This window comes from Elaeis guineensis, chromosome 16 (assembly GCF_000442705.2).
Source record: "Elaeis guineensis isolate ETL-2024a chromosome 16, EG11, whole genome shotgun sequence".
NCBI classification, from domain to species: Eukaryota; Viridiplantae; Streptophyta; class Magnoliopsida; order Arecales; family Arecaceae; genus Elaeis; species Elaeis guineensis.
The window spans coordinates 6,228,028-6,242,887 of record NC_026008.2 but is presented as its reverse complement, the minus strand read 5'-3'; the positions used below and the strand labels follow the sequence as shown (position 1 = coordinate 6,242,887).

The 14,860-nt window shown below is 34.2% G+C and overlaps 1 long non-coding RNA gene across 1 annotated transcript in view; it reads right to left on the bottom strand.

The window, feature by feature from the left end:
- Window positions 1-243: 243 nt before the first annotated feature.
- Window positions 244-14,860, bottom strand: part of LOC140854336 (uncharacterized) — a 102,768-nt gene continuing 88,151 nt past the window's right edge. The window contains exon 3 of the long non-coding RNA XR_012137543.1: window positions 244-932. This is a non-coding gene — a long non-coding RNA (uncharacterized lncRNA). The remainder of the gene's footprint in view (window positions 933-14,860) is intronic.

The window sequence follows — 14,860 nt, the reverse complement described above, 5'->3', positions numbered from 1 at the left end:
AATCAATGAAGTATATGTAGGTTTATTGTTTATCTGATTGATAGTATATCAGAACTTAAAGATCTGAACATTTATTATATGTATGATTTATTGCATATTTGAAGTTAATGTAGATGAACTTAAAGGTTTCTAAATGTTATGCAGCTTATGCTCAGATAGATTAAAATAAATTTAAAGATTTCCATTGTAAAAAGCCTCTAGTAAGCTTTGATATATCATTTGCCAATAATGTGAAAAGCTCCGATTACATTGAATGCCAATAATGTGCTCTGATACATTGAATGCCAATAATAGTATTTTCATCTTTACTTCAGAACTGAAGCTTAGCTGAACTTAGATGCTCATGAGAAGTTACCACTGAATTATCCATCCAGAATGTGAAAGCTGAAAACCTATGAAATTTTGTTGGTAAGGTCTCGTATCCATTGCTAATACATGCACAACTAGTATTCTTCCATTTTGCTCCTGGTATCAGAGTGCTCCACACACACCAACTAGTTTTGAGACATCCAAATTTATGGCCTCAAAAATGCAGTGTGAAACCTGTCAAGTATATACAGTATTGGAATTGGCACAGAATAGATCAACACCCTTTGGCCTGGAGAAGAAAACTAAGGACATAATAGAAGCCTACTAAGTACCGGCAATTCAATTATGTAACTCCAAGAATGCAAAGGAAATTGAAAAAAAACTATGGTTACAACTTACAAGATTAGAGTGTTAAGTTGGGTACAAGCTTTGTTCTCTTGGAAGTAGTAGTCAAGCATAAAAAGGAAAATATTGTACATTAAAGAAAACCATCTTCATTAATCCATAGAGAAGATGTGCATCTTAATTAGTCCATGAAGAAGAAGTGCTGCTACTAGACTATTAATCCTCCCCAAAACCAGCATAGAGACATTTGTCTATTGCAGTACAGAAGAAAGAGAGAACTGTGAAAAAGAACAAAGGAAAATTGTCAATAATGTGCTTTGATACATTGAATGCCAATAATGTGCTCTGATACATTGAATGCCAATAGTGTGCTCTAATACATTGAATGCCAATAATAGCTCTAGTAATTAATAGCTCTGATACATGATAAGAATTTTGGTACATTAAAAATTCTGATAATTAGAAACTTTACATGCATTACTTTTTTAATTTAAGCTTTGACACATGAATTACTTCATCTTATGCATGCTATGGTACATTCTTGAAATTTCATATTGCTCCAAAATTTCATATTGCTCCAATACATTCTACCTTTATTTTGTGTTGGAGTGCTTAGTTCAATTTTCAAGTACAAAACCATTTGCAACTATAGTAAGGTGGGCGTATGCTGTGCTTGCTCCATTTGCAAAGCCATATGCAGTTTTTCCCTTTTTTTTTTTTCTTTCCCACAAAACATATGCTTCTTTTCCTATTGCTATATATTTGACATGAAACTCCTCAACAATTCCCACTCAGATTGTTTGCAATACTGAAGGCAGATAATGGCTTTGATTAAGTCATAGTCTTCATATCCTAATTGCATTTCCTTGTTGCCAGAACCAAGAATTTCAAGGTTGGCATATCTGACTCTCAGCAGAAAGGTTGGAGGTAAGTAGAGGTTTACCATTTTCCTCAAAAAAGGTAGATGTTAGCCATGTCTTTTATCTATTAAAGCTTCTGCCACGAACAGTCGGTTGTTTGAAAGTCATGTATTCAAATAAGTGCACATCCAAGTCACAGTCTTTTCCATCTCTTTTAGGTGGTCTTTGCTAATCCTTTGCATTTTCAATATATTAGATATTATACTCCTCTGAGCATGCAAGCCTGTCTAAGTCAATCCTTATATATTGTAGCCTAAAATATTTACTTCATGTGAAAATTCCATAAGTTGTATCTTATGAACAAAGATCCCAAAACATATCCTTCGATCGCAGGATGAGTATTATTGCTAGTCGTCAATATGTATCAGTCAGTGAACCAAGACAATAAATTTAGTTGAGTCACTTTGTGCTTCTTCCATAGAAATTTGGTTTGGGCTTTTATAATGTCTGCTTGTCATGCAGGTTGCTGATTTTGGGTTAACAAAACCTACTGAAGTTGGACTTTTGCCAAAACCTACTCATGCTTTTGGAACATATGGTTACTTGTTTTTGCATATGTTTGATCTTTTGAAGAATCAGTGTTTGTATTTTTTGATGTCAACAGCTGCCTATGACGACAGTTTGGACATTATAGCCAAATATTTTGTCTATGTTATGGATTATTGTATGTATTGACAAATTTATATTTAGGACTAGAAGTATTTGGGTGTTCTTCACTTGCAATATATCAATTTGATTGATTTTGTGGATTCTTAATTACAGAGAGATCATATAGTAGTGGGAATGCATGTTTGAATATTATGTGACACCGGGAACATGCAGAGATATCAAATAGGTATGCCAAAAAAAAAAAAAAAGAAGGTTTTTTCCAACCAAAAATCTGGTTGTTAATATTCTATGTTTTTACAACCAAAAAGTTGGTTGGTGATGGTTTTCTCATTATTTTTATCTCATACATATTTCAACCAAAGGAAATGGTTGCTCAAGGCATAAATCTTTTCCTACGAAAAAATTGGTTACTAAAAGTCCGCACCAAATTTTTTCAACCAAAACAAATGGTTGATAATAATCAATGCTGACCAAAGTAATTGGTTGTACATGCTACTACATCAAACATTTCACGATCAAAACTATTGGTTGGCAATGCTAAGATTTTTTTTGTCACCAATTATTTTGGTGGTGAATGGGTTGTCATGTGCAAAAGGCATTACATCTTTCTCGACTAATATCGGCTTTTTACGATGAAAATCTAACCATGTTGTGACAAAATAAATCGTTGTTGAAGAATTTGTTTTACTCAACTCAATCTGTTTTGATTGTCTTACATCTCGGTTTTCCGACCAAACTAAAAAACGATCGCCAAAGGTAATTGTTTGGTGGGGCTTCCACGATCAAATTACCGACCACATCTTTTGGTTGGTAAAAGTTTTTAGCAACCAAATATAGTCTTTTTAAGATGACTTTTTTGGTAGCCAATTGCATTATTTGTTGTAGTGGTACAAGATTGGCATTGGCCCTCATTGATTAACCCTCCTCCCTTTTCTTTTATGACCTTGGAGCATAGGCTTCAGCTAGCAAATCATCGGATTTTGTTGGGAGGTGAATTCTTTATTTTTGCCATTTGCATTCTCTTGATTTTTGATGCCATCCATCAGTGTTGAGTTCTGGAAAGCCGACCGTTGGTTGCACTATTGAGGGCCGCATCATCGGAGATAGCTGCTGCTAGCTTTGAGCCCCTTTATTCGAGGAATAGTAGGGAACGAGATGTCCCCTGTTCCACCAAGAGAGAAGAAGAAGAAAAAAGGAAAAAAAGATAAGATAAGAAAAAAAGAAAAGAAAAGAAAAAGAAAGAAAAATAAAAGAAAAAGAAAGAAAGAAAAAAAAATTTCTCTCTCCCCTCTCTCCTCCCTTCCCTCTCTTTTTCATTCCACTTTCTCTCTCTACTTTATCTCTCAAAGTTTTGCTCTAGATTATTTCTTTCTCCTAGGGTTTTCTAGATCTTTGAGAAGACTAATGATGCATTTGAATGACCCTACTTAAGAGGTCCTGATTTGTGGTCGATGTACAGCGTGTGGGCATCCACCTTGATCAGATCAGATATCATTAGATTTTATCACCTATGATTTTATTGAATTATTTATATAGTAATTCAATCATGATTTGATTAAATTATCTTGGTTAGACCGATCAGAAGGTCGAATAGTGTTGCTAGATTAGCCATGTTCCATCTTATTAATTTCTCTCTCCTATAACTTTCTCTCTCCACTTAATTTATGAACTCAATGAAAGATTTTCAGCCATGTCTGACCTAGATAGCCAAATTCTAAACCACCTTATCGGTCAGATAGCATATTTGCACCATTCGAATCTTTATCGAGCTGTACATGATCCGATATTTATTGATCTCTATTGAATTCTTGTATCTTTATTGATTTTGATTAGATAAAAATATTTGATCAAACTGACATCTGATTATCGAACGACATATCGACCTTCATCTTAACTTTTGTCGGACAATACTGAATTTATCATCCTCAATCTCTATTAAACCATGTATATCCTAATTGGATCTTGATCGGATGAAATTAGATGACCGGACCAATCTAGACTATTGGACATGGCTAACCATCAATTCTATCTTTCTTAATTATTCATATTTTTTTAATTATTGAAATTGATTTTGTATAGGGTTATAGATGTTCGGTAATGGAATACTGCAATATGATCTATGAATAGAAGATTTTAGAAAAAAATTTCTAGAATTATATGGATTTGTTAGAATATATGGGATAAGTAATGCTTCATTTTTTTTAGATTTATCAATAAATTATAAAAATATTTTATTCACATAATTTATGGATTTGATCATCCTCGATCTCTATTAAACCATCTATATCCTAATTAGATCTTGATCGGATTAAATTAGATGATCAGACCAATCTAGACTATTGGACATGGCTAACCATCAATTCTATCTTTCTTAATTATTCATATTTTTTTAATTATTGAAATTGATTTTGTATAGGGTTGTAGATGTTCGGTAATGGAATACTGCAATATGATCTATGAACAGAAGATTTTAGAAAAAAAATTCTAGAATTATATGGATTTGTTAGAATGTATGGGATAAGTAATGCTTCATTTTTTTTAGATTTATCAATAAATTATAAAAATATTTTATTCACATAATTTATGAAATGATGCATGAACTTGATGAATGATATTTGTTATTGAAATATTTTATTTTGAAATGTTATGATGAAGCGTGACTAAAAGTATTGATCTTATTATGTATTATATGAATGATTTTGATATCATATGATTATATGTATTTCTATCGAACTGAAATAAGAAATAAGATTCATGAAGAGAATTGGATTCGAGATGACTTGAATTCTTAGCCTGACTATGTGGACTCCACCAATGGGGGCTAATACATTGGTAATAGATTTGTCCTGAGAATGTATATTCGCAAGCAAATACGCGACATATTGCTAGTAGATTTGCGACAAACCATCAGATGATCCGTAGGTTCTAGGGATTTGCTGCAAGATGACATGCAGCTTAGTCACCAACAGATGTATGACAAACCACCAGTAGATTCATGGTTTCCTAGGGTTATGCTGCACAATGATATATAGCACATTGTGAGACGATATACAGTACGTTGCAAGATGATATGTAGCCTGCCATAAGATGACACATGGCCCATCAAGATGATACACGATGTTATGACCCTACCACAGTGATAATATGGTTACAGCTCATAGCTGACAAGAATGATTGATGAGAATTTGATAATTTGAAGGAAATTGGTTGAAATAAACTCAAATTTTGAAAAGAAATTGAATTTGACATGAATTATGTTTTAATAATACTGTATAACAGAAATTGATTCTAAACTAATGAACTCCATATGCTTACTTTCTATAAATGATTATTTATTTTATTGCTAGATATAATCTAGTTGAAGTAATCATTGCTTACTAGGCTGTTTAGCTTATTATCCTATTTTAACTTTTTTTATAGTTCTTGAGAACTAAGATGATATGAAAATATGTATGAAAGAGTGATTAGAAGTAGAACCTCAATGCTTTTATTTTAGATTGAAAATTTTATTAAAGTTGATATAAGAACTTTTGTTAAATTTTATGAGATATTAAAATTAAATTTTAATTAGTTAAATTTTGGATTTAATTTATGACTAATTATTCCACTACTGCTTTATGATAACATGATGCGATACCTTGCATGTTTTTGGAGAGAGTTTTCTATAAGTGTGCGACAGTTACCGTGACCCCTAGCTCGTAAATCTTGGATCAGGGATGTGACAATTAATATAGTATCAAACCATAAGTAGATAAATTATGACATATAGAATTAGACATATAATTATTATAGATTGATAGACACTATGGATATTGGGATCTAGATCCATGATGATTTTAGTATAAGTTATCTTCATGATTTTTGGTTAAACCTTGAGATTATGTATGAAAAGATCACTAAAAAATCATAATTAATAGAGTTTGATATAGGATGGACAATTTATAGATCATGTTATGTGGCTAGATTTGATCTAAAGTAATTGCGAGAGGATTGATCATAAAATTTTATTGTGTATTATGATTATTAATTTGATCATTATTTATTCGAATGAACTGTAAGCTCAAATTTGATATGGAAGTAATATTATGATATTGCTCCTAGTTTTGAAGTTGATTATTTAGTGGCAAGATAAATCTTTATTTATAAAAAGCTGTTTAAGGTTTGGACTAATAAAAATCTTTTATGATTCAAAATTGAACTTCGTATGTGGATTATGTGTAAACTGGCATGTTAGGAGGAATGTATATTTGAGAATATTATGAATAAGTCTATTTCTAATGGAAGAAATTAAATTTATTTCAGATCATAGAGTGTTCATCTTGATAGAATTATTAACAATTTTTATATCTATCGAAGACTATATGGTATATATAAAATTTCCATTCAAAGATTATATATATAAGTTGATCGAGGGATTTTCTACCATCATGGTTGAGGTTGTTAATGAAATTCTTGATTGATATCTTTGGATCAAAATAAAAGATCTTATTTATATCAACTTGAGATTTTAGGACATATGTGAAATTATAATAAATCTATAGTTAATTGAAGAAATTGATTTTATCTGAAATTGTAGAATATTCATTTTGGTAGAATTTTGATTTGCCATCTTGAGATTAAGATAAAAGATTTTAGTTATATCTACTGGAGAATTATGAGATGAATGTGAAATTTAATTTAAAAATTTTGGGTTTATGAATTGATCCAGAGTTCTTTTGTCATTGTTATTGAGGTCCATAGTAAAATCTTATATTGAATAAAGAATTGGATTTTAAGCATTTTGAATGATTGTTGTTATGGGTAGAAAATTCTTCCCTTAGTTACATCCAATGTGTAGGGAAGTCAAGTCCGTTCCGACCTTAATACTAGCCAACTTGAGATCTTTGAGTTGACCTTATATAGCATAACAGAAAAGATTGACCCTCAGCCTTTATGCAGATCTTCAAATCCTATGATCGCCAGGAACACCTCAAGCATCAGCCATCAACTCATGCGTCGGTCTCTGATCCATGCATCGGTCACCAAACCATCTCTCTAGTATTCACCATCCTTCAGCCGACGATCTTCATTTTGGCTGACTTCTATTGTTGCCACCATATTTAGGAAGGTTGATACGAAACTCCCATAATTTATGGGAGCAACAGACTACACATCAGATAAGGTCACATCAATCATCAAATCCAAGAGGGATAGGCCGAAATTATTTATTGAAAGTAGCTAGCCATGCACAGGGTGAGGTCACATCAACCATCAGGCCCCATGGCCCCCAGCTAGCATCATAAATAATAGTGGCCGGCCACGTGTCGGGTAAGGTGACACCACCCACCAAATTTGAAAAAATCAGAGTGAGGATTTCGAGGATATACTCAATGGAGGTAGAGAGACCTACCACCACAATCCTCTCTAAGGCTCCAATTCGAGCTTATAAATAGGAAAATAGAGGGACCCTGAAAGGTATGCAACTCTCTCACACACTCCTCCCTATTTGTTCTAGATTTTTGATTTGAATGTTGGAGGATCTTCACCAGAGCCACCTTTAGTCAGGGAGTTATTTTGCAGGTCTGATGGCCATCATCTTCATCAGGCTTCACCTCATTCCAGCAACTTCGACCTAAGTTGAGAATCTATCGCAACAGAATGGCACTAGAGGAAGGACTACCAAGTCCATTTACGGGAAGGAGTGAGTACCTAATCAAAGGAACTCCACCACACTACCCCAATGCCGCCAAGTTTCTAAAAACCAAATTGGTTAGATGCCCATCGGATCCAACCATATCTAGATGGGGGCCTCTCCCACCTCTGAGGCCCTTTTCTTTTCCTATGGCTTCTCTCCCCGTTTCAAAAAAAGGAAGCAAAATGGTTTGCTAGAGACTAATGGGGAAAGAGAAAGTAAAGATAGAGAGAGATGCAGGGAGTCTTCGAACTAATCCCAATGTTCTCATCCCTTCATGTAATGTCCAGTCCCATAGCATAGATCTTAAAGCAGCAAAAAAAAAAAAAGCTAGCACATGCAATGCATGTGCTGGAAACACTATGGGAGATTGGGAGTTTACATGGAGAACTCCCGAAGGAGTTCCCTTCCAATCGGGAGACCAAAAAGCACTCAGATTTCGAATTAAAGAGGATCTCAAATTCTCCTATAAAGAGATCTATTTAAAGGCTCAATTCCTTACTTCTTCCTCACCAAAAAAATTCCAAAATCTATTACCCTTTTTACTCTTCTTTTCTTCATGGATTATCAGTGGTTTAATCTTGTTTTGGCTAGTAGAAATCGGAGAAATTTCTATTGAAGACCAAGTAAATCACTCTAATCATTTTCTTCTCAATCTTCCATGGTTCCTAAGTTCAAAACTCAGCCAACTTTCTGCTAGAAATTTCTTAGAAATTCTGATTCACTGGTTCCCCTGCTTTCACCATCCATGTTGGCTTATTCTTGATTTTTTCTAGCACCATTTGACCACTGTCGGACACCGGACGAAGGTTGCCTGTCTCATTGTGATGCTCTCTTCTGGTTATGGGTTGCCTCGACCTGGGAGGGGGGACTATTTGGCGTTGGGAACAAGGGAAAGGAGAACCCCTCTTCTGTGAAGGAAGAAGAGGAAGGGAAGAGGATGCGCGGTGTAACACCTCATCCCTAAAATCGAGCGATGGTGCTATACAAATAATAACTCAGATTATAGCTAAGCTGATAATCTGTTCACATTTAACTCAAATTGATAACTCAAACTGCTAACACAAATAATTTAGTTAACTCATCATTTGTCAAAATCAATTCAGGATTTCATTCATCAATCTTTGCTTTGTACACATAGTTCAAAAGTAAGATACCTTTAACATTTATTGATTTTCATAGCTTAACATGTATCATACATTTCTACAGGTACTTTGGTCACACTTAGACTTAAACTACTCGTCATACAACACATCACAAAATATAATATTCTCATAGGCTAACATGACCAAAAGCGAATAGGCCCCATCCACTAGTTGACATAACCAACTCTCACTAACATGAGTACTGATAATGCAACCTCTATGCTGAGTTATGATACTCTAAATCTATCAAGAAAAAAAAAGAAAAGAACCACATAATGAGACTAAAATCTTAGTGAATGAATAGTCCATCTAACAATGAAGATACCAAAAAAACTTAGCTTAATACACATAATATCATTATCATGCACTGCTGGAATAAACTATTATACCTCCAACACTTTTATATGCTAAACAAGTATAAAGACATGTAAAAGATGGTCTATATGCTAAATAAGGATAAAACCATGTAAAAAAAATAAACGATAACAAATACAAGCATCTGATTATAGTTAACTACACCCCGGCACACCCTTAAAAATATTAAACCCCCACGGCACATTATTTCACCACCGGTATACTTTTTTGCCATAGGCATATTATTTCGCCACAGGCATAATGTTTACACAGGCATATAGTTTAGCCACAGGCTCATAACCACAAGCATATAGTTTCACCATAGGCTCATAACCACAGGCATATACTTTACCATCAACTAGTCGATTGGATTCATCTACTATTCTATAGGTTGATCACTCCTATAGGTGGTTTGCTCAAAAAAATATGTTCGATAAATCTCATCAAAAGTCTGATGAGTTGATACAATATAATTTCAAGACAAGAAGGCTCAGCTATCCAAAACAATTCCACATATTCATATTTATTCTTGAGTAACTTGTCAATAAAATCATATCCTATTTCTATGTTTACATACATGTATATAAGCTATAAAACAATAAGAGACTAACTTTTTTTCAAAATAACCCTTTTTCATAACAAAAGATAATAAAAACACCATAGTTAGATGAAAATCACTCACCTCTTATGGCTGCTATATGATGCTTAACTCATTCAAAACACCCTTTTGAACTCTATTCCTTTCCTCAATTAGCTAGAGCACTTTTTAGTAGCTGAAATCCCTTTAATTTCTAACGGAGAACACCTCCTTTTCTAGCTCCTCTCCCTCTCTATTCTTTTTTTTTTGGGTTTACCAAAAATTTAGAACAGCACCATAAGAGAAAAATCGATAGCTAAGGCTTGAAATACAATAAATTTAAGAGAGCTGCTTGCTAGATGTCAATCCATAAAATATCCAACAAATATCTTGATTTCCTACCCCTTTATTTATACAAAATGGCTGCTGAGTAATCTCTTTAAAAATTCTTTTTAAATTCTCAAATTAAAACACCTCGACTGACTCCTGCCGCTTAACTGTTCCGACAGCTTAATCGACTCACCCTAAGACTGAGCTGGCTCAGTCCAAAACTTAGTCGGTTCAGCATAAAACTGGATCGACCAACCTGCATGTCGCCATAGTTCTTTTCTAATATGGTTTCTATTTTCTGTGACTAAGCCGATCCTTCTTAAAACTGAGTCGACGCAGTCTCCTAAATTTTAGAAATTATTAAAAATCATAAGTTTGTACCCCAAAATTGCCACACCCATAAATATTATCTTAATTATCCTTCAAAATATCATGCATTCTATGCTCAATAATCACCAAATTTTAACTTTAATGCCACTATTATTGATCTCTTTCCTCAATCATTTTCCTTCTTAACTAACAACTATACATAAGCTTTATTACTATTGCTTAATCAACATTTAAATGCTCAAATATATGATGAAGTGCTATACTACACATACATGAATGCTAAATGAAATTGCAAATCTCTTAGATTACCACTTTGCTGGCTCGGGGTGTTACATTCCTCTCCCCCCTTCAATAAATTTCATCCTTGAAATTGGCATGTTACAAAGTCAAAATATTAAGAACACAAAGTTCTTATTTAGCCTTGAGTTTTTGTATATCCTTTTCATTTGAAAGGAACCTTCAATCCTTTATAACATCCTCTAAATTAGAACTACATCCTTTCAATAAATTTAACCAATTCAAACCATCACGCTTTCGCTATGCACTCTGATTTAATCCACGGAATATTTAGAGCTTTTCTTGATCTTCTTTCTTTTTCTCTCTTTTTTTTTCAACTAGATAACAACCTAAGGTCAAAGACCAACTCTTTTTTACACTTCGGTCAAATCTTGTTTGCTGAAATTAGAGATATAATCATCCATTCGGCTATAGATGTCATACTTGACACTCCATTAAGAGTAACCTGTGCCTCCTGTCACCACTCTTGGCTCATTGCTCGATCTTGCTGGTATAGCACCCTGCCCACAGGTACCAATCCCCACCTTACTTGCTCGTACATCAGTAATATAATTGTTACCCCTGGTCTGAAATCTTTATGGAGCATTTGACTTTGGTGAGAGACTCCTAGCTGAAGCTTTATTAGGATAGTCCTTCCTTTGATGATCTCTTTGACCATACTTGAAACATCTTTTAGATCCACTTCTATATTCTCCATGATGAAACTTTCCACAAATACCACATTGGGGGACTTGGCTTAGTGAAGTGGTAACTGGACTGGCATCTCTACTATATTGCCCTGATTCTCCCTTCTTTCTATCACCCTACTTCCTGCTGATTATGGCACAACCCTTTGTTCTATTTTACTCTATTCTGGGCTGATAAAAGCAAAAGAACCAATGCCCGACTCTATTGATACTCTGAAGTTCTGATTAGACTGCCTAAATACTTCAACCTTTTTTGATGCCTGACTTTCCTCTGTACCCAGAAAAATGTTCTGCACACTTCTCTTACCCCTTTCCTGCTTACTCTTATAAAATTCCTTCTCAATTTTCTCTACCCTAATAGCTCCTGCAACCAACTCTGCAAAACTACCATAGTTATATATTTTTATTTTTGTCTTAATTTGAAGGTACAGCCTATCCTAAAACAATCAATATTTTTTCTTTTCATCCACAACAAATGTTGGAGCAAAGTGGGACAGCTCAATAAATTTGGCTTCATAATCAGCCACTGTCATTTTCTCCTATGTCAAATCGAGCAACTCTCTCCTCTTCTAATCTTGATATACAACTGAGTAATACTGCTGGTAAAACTCCCTTCTGAAATCATCCCAAGAGATAACATAACCCTACGGATGCATGTTGACATAGGATTTTCACCAATATCGAGCCCGACCTTCTAGTAGGAAGGTAACAATGCTCACCTTTTGCTCATCAATACTTTTCATTAGTGCAAATACCCTCTCTATTTTTTGGATCCATTTTTCTGTCTCCATTGGATTTGTAGTACCCAAAAATTTTGTTACCCTCAATTTTCTAGCTCTTTCAAAATTTCTTTCTCTATTTGAACTTTGAGATTGTACATTATGAGTAGAGTTATAGTAGCAGAATAGTCTGAGTAATTATGCCTACCATTTTCTGTAGTCCAGAAATGGGTGCCTGTGCCTGTGCTAGAGGTGTGGATACTAGTGTAATAGATGAAAAACCACACACATGCTCATACGACTGTAAATCCTCTGCCTCTGCTCTCGAGGCAAAAGATGAGACATAAGATGATACCCTATGAGGTTGACCATCCCTATCAACTCCTCTTGGTCTACCCTGACCTCGGCCTCTACCCTAATTTGGGGGTAGTTGCCCTCCACCAAGTCTTGATCTTATCTACACCGTCTTCCTAAAAGATAAAATTGACATAATCAAATTTATCAACCTTTAAGATGACCCCAATGATAAGCAAATCTCAAAATAAAACATCTACTATTATTCTCTTGAATTTTCCTCTAGAATGTTTTTGGATATGAAGAATATTATTAGAATGAAACTAAGACAAATTAAGAACACCTCAAATTGAAACATAAATTTAGAAACAAATCCCATTGAAAAGAGCCCGTAAAGGACATTGAGTCGACTCATCCATCAGTCAGGTTGACTCCAAGACCACTCAACCCGCTTTATGTTATTTGCTAATCAATAGAGGTGAACTAATTATGCTATGCATATGCCCAAGTATATCCTTAATAATCTAGTAAATTGTTCATCCTCAATAATCATATCCTTAAGTTTTGATACTATTCTATTGCACCCCTAGTGATTATAATCTCAAGAGTCTTGATTCCATTCATGCCACAGTCCCATGTGGTTATAAACCTTTTCTTTGATACTAAATATGTAACACCCCATCCCTAAAATTGAGCAACGGTGATATACCCCACCCTTAAATAAGGACGAAGGAAAATACTAAATTATAGTTGAGCTAATAACCAGTTCAAATTTAACTCAAATTAATAACTCAAACTACTAACACAAATAATTCAGTTAACTCATCATTTCTAAAAATCAATACAAGATTTCATTCATCAATCTATGCTTTGTACACATAGTTCAAAAGTAAGATATCTTTAACATTTACTGATTTTCATAGCTTAACACGTATCATACATTTTAACAGGTACTTTGGTTACACTTAGACTTAAACTACTTATCATGTTGGGTTCCAATGACATAGCAAAATATGATTTTCAAAATTTTTTACATACATTCAACTATTGAAAATAAGTTTTAACAATTAAAACATGACTACCGAAACACAAACCCTAAGAACTCTTTGATGATTACAAATAAACAATTCTAGCATGCATATGAACGAGGGATTATAAGTTATATACCAAGCATGAAGATGAGGATCTGATAATAGAAAGATCTTCAAAAGGCTCTAAAGTAGAAGCCCTCCAATGGTGATCCACACGAGACAGATCAGGGTCCTTTTCAATTTGACGTAGTGCTGCAGCTATCTTTGCAAGTTCACTGCCAATCATCCTTCCCAAGAACGGATTGCACCACTGCCTGTATGCCTTTGAAACCTCCACTAGGACCACACTAGAGAATTTTTCTCAAAAGATCTTACCATAAAAATTCAGATTTTAGATATTCAACACTTGAATAATCTGAATTTTAGGACAAGCATCACATGCTTTCTAATTTCCTCTTGCCTTCCTTTTTATTTTTCTTTCTCTCTTTTCCTTGTCTTTCTCTTTGAATTTTTTCTATCTTTTTCTCTTCATTCCCATGCCTAACAACTAGAGAAAAAACCATCTTTATCACATAAGTGGCATCCCTATTATAAGGTATAAAAGGTCACCTCTAAGGGACGCCAATAATTGGCATCCATTGTTTTCTTTGATTTTTAATTCCTAATAAAGAGAGTTGGTTAGGTATTTAATCAGCAAAAGAAGTCTCCTCTATGCACACCTCCCAAGGCACCATCTGATGTCGCCACTCTTTACGAATTAGCATGGAATAATAAGGAAAAATGGAAGGTAGTTAAGAGTTTTAAATGAGATGGACTCTTCCATTCTCATCGCACAAAATATGTGGGGATCCCAATATTTTTTTGGCATGTGAGTTCCTTCATAGAGAAGGACTCTTTCTTCTCTTCTGCATCCACACATCCTAAGGCACCATCTGATGGCATGAGAAACAAAAACTATGTGGAAATAAGAAAGGAAAATTAAGAGGAGTAAACCAAAAGGACTCCTTCTTAATGCCAAAAAAAAATGGGGCACCAATTTATTTTGGCATGTGGATTGGCATGGAGGAGGTTGACTTCACATGAAACACTTTAATAAAAATCAAATAAGCCACCTAATAATTTGTAGGTTCAAACCTAATCCCATTAGGTCAAGATATCAAGCTTTAAGGTTAGCACAAACATCTCTGCACTAAACTCAATTGGGAACTTGAGTTAATTCATATGCTAGCAATTTAATTAACCC